The sequence below is a fragment of the Myiozetetes cayanensis genome, unplaced genomic scaffold (genome assembly GCF_022539395.1).
Source record: "Myiozetetes cayanensis isolate MyiCay16 unplaced genomic scaffold, myiCay2020 scf1657, whole genome shotgun sequence".
Lineage (NCBI taxonomy): Eukaryota > Metazoa > Chordata > Aves > Passeriformes > Tyrannidae > Myiozetetes > Myiozetetes cayanensis.
In genome coordinates, this window is record NW_026087334.1 from 1 (window position 1) to 5,381 (window position 5,381).

The 5,381-nt window shown below is 49.2% G+C and overlaps 1 long non-coding RNA gene across 28 annotated transcripts; it reads right to left on the reverse strand.

Annotated features, from left to right (window-relative positions):
- Positions 1-177: 177 nt before the first annotated feature.
- LOC126638137 (uncharacterized) lies at positions 178-5,076 on the reverse strand. 28 transcript variants are annotated; one of them, XR_007628528.1, is made up of 7 exons: positions 4,934-5,076; positions 4,050-4,105; positions 3,166-3,221; positions 2,282-2,337; positions 1,398-1,453; positions 508-672; positions 178-389 (listed from the first exon to the last, which is right to left on the reverse strand). It is a non-coding gene; the product is annotated as an uncharacterized LOC126638137 (long non-coding RNA). The 28 variants fall into 28 exon arrangements; XR_007628548.1 differs by having other exon boundaries at positions 3,154-3,221; positions 4,038-4,105; positions 4,934-5,049; XR_007628536.1 differs by having other exon boundaries at positions 2,270-2,337; positions 4,934-5,048.
- Between the last annotated feature and the right edge of the window lie 305 nt (positions 5,077-5,381).

Sequence of the window (5,381 nt, forward strand, 5' to 3'; positions counted from 1 at the left end):
CCCGCACTTTCCTTTTATGGCGCTAGCCCCCGCCCCACACTTTCCTTTTATGGCGCTAGCCCCGCCCCACACTTTCCTTTTATGGCGCTAGCCCCGCCCCACACCTTCCTTTTATGGCGCTAGCCCCGCCCCTCAGGCGCTTTTTATGGGGGCAGCCCCGCCCCACATGCGCCTTTTTCGGGCATATCCCCACCCTTCCTTTACCTTTTATGGCCATGGGCACGCCCCGACACTCCTTGTACGGACAAGTCCCTGCCCCTCGGCTCCTTTCATGGCGGCGCCCACCGCCCGTTCACCCCCCCCTCCTTCCAGGCAGGATCGGGCACTCCCGGGTTTCGTCGTGCACAAAGCCCCGTTCTTTTTGGAACCTCTTGCTCCAGCCTTTTTCCCTGGGCGAAGAGGTGAATTAGTCTTTTGAAGGACCCGATGGCCAGAGGTGGGGGAAAAACTAGCAGCATTCCCTAAACACCTCCAGCACTTCCATATCCATCTGCGACCAGGGCTAACCTGGGCTAGGGGAAGGTGTCCCTGCTCAGGCAGTGGGGCTGCATGAGCTTTAAGGTCCCTTGCAACCCGAACCACTGCAGGATTCCATCACCATTCCACCATTTCTCCCTGCATTTGTTGTGCATCGCTTCCTCTCTGATTCAAATTCTCCAGTTTGGTCGGTCTCTTAAAGGAATAATTTTAAGGTTATTCCGGGAATAAAAAGGGGAGTGGAAAACACACACGAATCATTCCTGCACCCATCAAATCCTTATTCATTAGGAGCACATGCCCTCATCTCTGTCCTTGTTTTTCTTTTTCTCCTGGGAAACCTTATGGTCATAGATTTTTCCAAGAGAGACCTGGGATTACCACGTTTGCTCTGTAAGAGGCAGGAGAGGTTCAGAATACCTGTTCCTCTGCATTTTGCCAGTGGGATTTTCCCACTTTTCAGACATCATTTTTGTAGCTGCCCAAGGAAATTTCTGGAGCTGACCCACGACTGAGTACAGAGTGCAGCACAAAGGAACAACCAATCTCCCTCCAAAATATTTCCTGCCCTCTACAGACAGCCTCAAGACTTATGTCCAATATTTTCCCCACCTGTCCACTACTGATTCCCTCATTTTAACCCCAAAATGTTCATTCTGTCCCCTACATACTAACACAGATATGACCCCAGTGTCCATTCTGTCCCCTGTAGGTCTCTGGGGACAAAGGGGGGTCCCTTTGATCTCAGGGCCTTGCTCCTGACCCTCTCCAGGGCGGAAGAGCTGCAAATCCCAAGGCAGAAGGAGGGTGATCTGTCAGCCAAAGGCAGACAAACGGCTTCAGAAAAGATTTCTGCAACCTAACTGAGAAGGATTTCCAATCTCCCGGGGAGAAGAGCAGGAACTCACAGCCAACAATACCTGACAGTGCCCTGCAGCCACAGCTCAGCTCACGGACAGACTGGCAATTCCACCATCTAAAAGGAAACAAGACCAAGGAAATGGTGATTTCTTTGGCTTTCAAGTTATTTTCAGTTCTTAAAACAGAAGCAACACTTGCTTTGGAATTGTGTTGGGTGAACAATTGGCAGTGGGCACACGCCAGGGCAATAGTGCTGATTTCACTGATGCTCTCTGGGGCAGGAGCAGCTGAGCTCCTGAGTTCAGTTCCTGCCCAAGGTCTGACCCCAAAATGATCCCCTCCTCTCCACTGCTGATCACCTCCACATTTGCATTCACTGACCTGCAGAGAATCAAACTCCTTTTTAAGCCCCAAAACCCGCCTGGGCAGCCACAACTGATCACCTCTTTTAATTTTTAAGACAAGATCTTCATTCTCTCTCCCAGAGATCCCCTCAGATTTAACCCCTAAACTTTTCTCTTCCTGCACACCTCTGATTAACTCATTTTTACCTCCAAAGGTTCATTTTCTATCCTTGAGAGTTTCTCAAGTTTTACCCCCAAAGCTTTCCTTACCTGCCCAGGGCTGATGGCCTCACATTACCTCTCTCGGGTCGTTCCCTCCCCTACAAATAACATTCAGTTTTACCCCCACACTTTTCCTTCCTCTACATTTCCCATTTTAGCTTTGTTAACCCATAACTGGGGACACAGGGGGTCCCTTTGATCTCAGGGCCTTGCTCCTGACCCTCTCCAGGGCGGAAGAGCTGCAAATCCCAAGGCAGAAGGAGGGTGATCTGTCAGCCAAAGGCAGACAAACGGCTTCAGAAAAGATTTCTGCAACCTAACTGAGAAGGATTTCCAATCTCCCGGGGAGAAGAGCAGGAACTCACAGCCAACAATACCTGACAGTGCCCTGCAGCCACAGCTCAGCTCACGGACAGACTGGCAATTCCACCATCTAAAAGGAAACAAGACCAAGGAAATGGTGATTTCTTTGGCTTTCAAGTTATTTTCAGTTCTTAAAACAGAAGCAACACTTGCTTTGGAATTGTGTTGGGTGAACAATTGGCAGTGGGCACACGCCAGGGCAATAGTGCTGATTTCACTGATGCTCTCTGGGGCAGGAGCAGCTGAGCTCCTGAGTTCAGTTCCTGCCCAAGGTCTGACCCCAAAATGATCCCCTCCTCTCCACTGCTGATCACCTCCACATTTGCATTCACTGACCTGCAGAGAATCAAACTCCTTTTTAAGCCCCAAAACCCGCCTGGGCAGCCACAACTGATCACCTCTTTTAATTTTTAAGACAAGATCTTCATTCTCTCTCCCAGAGATCCCCTCAGATTTAACCCCTAAACTTTTCTCTTCCTGCACACCTCTGATTAACTCATTTTTACCTCCAAAGGTTCATTTTCTATCCTTGAGAGTTTCTCAAGTTTTACCCCCAAAGCTTTCCTTACCTGCCCAGGGCTGATGGCCTCACATTACCTCTCTCGGGTCGTTCCCTCCCCTACAAATAACATTCAGTTTTACCCCCACACTTTTCCTTCCTCTACATTTCCCATTTTAGCTTTGTTAACCCATAACTGGGGACACAGGGGGTCCCTTTGATCTCAGGGCCTTGCTCCTGACCCTCTCCAGGGCGGAAGAGCTGCAAATCCCAAGGCAGAAGGAGGGTGATCTGTCAGCCAAAGGCAGACAAACGGCTTCAGAAAAGATTTCTGCAACCTAACTGAGAAGGATTTCCAATCTCCCGGGGAGAAGAGCAGGAACTCACAGCCAACAATACCTGACAGTGCCCTGCAGCCACAGCTCAGCTCACGGACAGACTGGCAATTCCACCATCTAAAAGGAAACAAGACCAAGGAAATGGTGATTTCTTTGGCTTTCAAGTTATTTTCAGTTCTTAAAACAGAAGCAACACTTGCTTTGGAATTGTGTTGGGTGAACAATTGGCAGTGGGCACACGCCAGGGCAATAGTGCTGATTTCACTGATGCTCTCTGGGGCAGGAGCAGCTGAGCTCCTGAGTTCAGTTCCTGCCCAAGGTCTGACCCCAAAATGATCCCCTCCTCTCCACTGCTGATCACCTCCACATTTGCATTCACTGACCTGCAGAGAATCAAACTCCTTTTTAAGCCCCAAAACCCGCCTGGGCAGCCACAACTGATCACCTCTTTTAATTTTTAAGACAAGATCTTCATTCTCTCTCCCAGAGATCCCCTCAGATTTAACCCCTAAACTTTTCTCTTCCTGCACACCTCTGATTAACTCATTTTTACCTCCAAAGGTTCATTTTCTATCCTTGAGAGTTTCTCAAGTTTTACCCCCAAAGCTTTCCTTACCTGCCCAGGGCTGATGGCCTCACATTACCTCTCTCGGGTCGTTCCCTCCCCTACAAATAACATTCAGTTTTACCCCCACACTTTTCCTTCCTCTACATTTCCCATTTTAGCTTTGTTAACCCATAACTGGGGACACAGGGGGTCCCTTTGATCTCAGGGCCTTGCTCCTGACCCTCTCCAGGGCGGAAGAGCTGCAAATCCCAAGGCAGAAGGAGGGTGATCTGTCAGCCAAAGGCAGACAAACGGCTTCAGAAAAGATTTCTGCAACCTAACTGAGAAGGATTTCCAATCTCCCGGGGAGAAGAGCAGGAACTCACAGCCAACAATACCTGACAGTGCCCTGCAGCCACAGCTCAGCTCACGGACAGACCGGCAATTCCACCATCTAAAAGGAAACAAGACCAAGGAAATGGTGATTTCTTTGGCTTTCAAGTTATTTTCAGTTCTTAAAACAGAAGCAACACTTGCTTTGGAATTGTGTTGGGTGAACAATTGGCAGTGGGCACACGCCAGGGCAATAGTGCTGCTTTCACTGATGCTCTCTGGGGCAGGAGCAGCTGAGCTCCTGAGTTCAGTTCCTGCCCAAGGTCTGACCCCAAAATGATCCCCTCCTCTCCACTGCTGATCACCTCCACATTTGCATTCACTGACCTGCAGAGAATCAAACTCCTTTTTAAGCCCCAAAACCCGCCTGGGCAGCCACAACTGATCACCTCTTTTAATTTTTAAGACAAGATCTTCATTCTCTCTCCCAGAGATCCCCTCAGATTTAACCCCTAAACTTTTCTCTTCCTGCACACCTCTGATTAACTCATTTTTACCTCCAAAGGTTCATTTTCTATCCTTGAGAGTTTCTCAAGTTTTACCCCCAAAGCTTTCCTTACCTGCCCAGGGCTGATGGCCTCACATTACCTCTCTCGGGTCGTTCCCTCCCCTACAAATAACATTCAGTTTTACCCCCACACTTTTCCTTCCTCTACATTTCCCATTTTAGCTTTGTTAACCCATAACTGGGGACACAGGGGGTCCCTTTGATCTCAGGGCCTTGCTCCTGACCCTCTCCAGGGCGGAAGAGCTGCAAATCCCAAGGCAGAAGGAGGGTGATCTGTCAGCCAAAGGCAGACAAACGGCTTCAGAAAAGATTTCTGCAACCTAACTGAGAAGGATTTCCAATCTCCCGGGGAGAAGAGCAGGAACTCACAGCCAACAATACCTGACAGTGCCCTGCAGCCACAGCTCAGCTCACGGACAGACTGGCAATTCCACCATCTAAAAGGAAACAAGACCAAGGAAATGGTGATTTCTTTGGCTTTCAAGTTATTTTCAGTTCTTAAAACAGAAGCAACACTTGCTTTGGAATTGTGTTGGGTGAACAATTGGCAGTGGGCACACGCCAGGGCAATAGTGCTGCTTTCACTGATGCTCTCTGGGGCAGGAGCAGCTGAGCTCCTGAGTTCAGTTCCTGCCCAAGGTCTGACCCCAAAATGATCCCCTCCTCTCCACTGCTGATCACCTCCACATTTGCATTCACTGACCTGCAGAGAATCAAACTCCTTTTTAAGCCCCAAAACCCGCCTGGGCAGCCACAACTGATCACCTCTTTTAATTTTTAAGACAAGATCTTCATTCTCTCTCCCAGAGATCCCCTCAGATTTAACCCC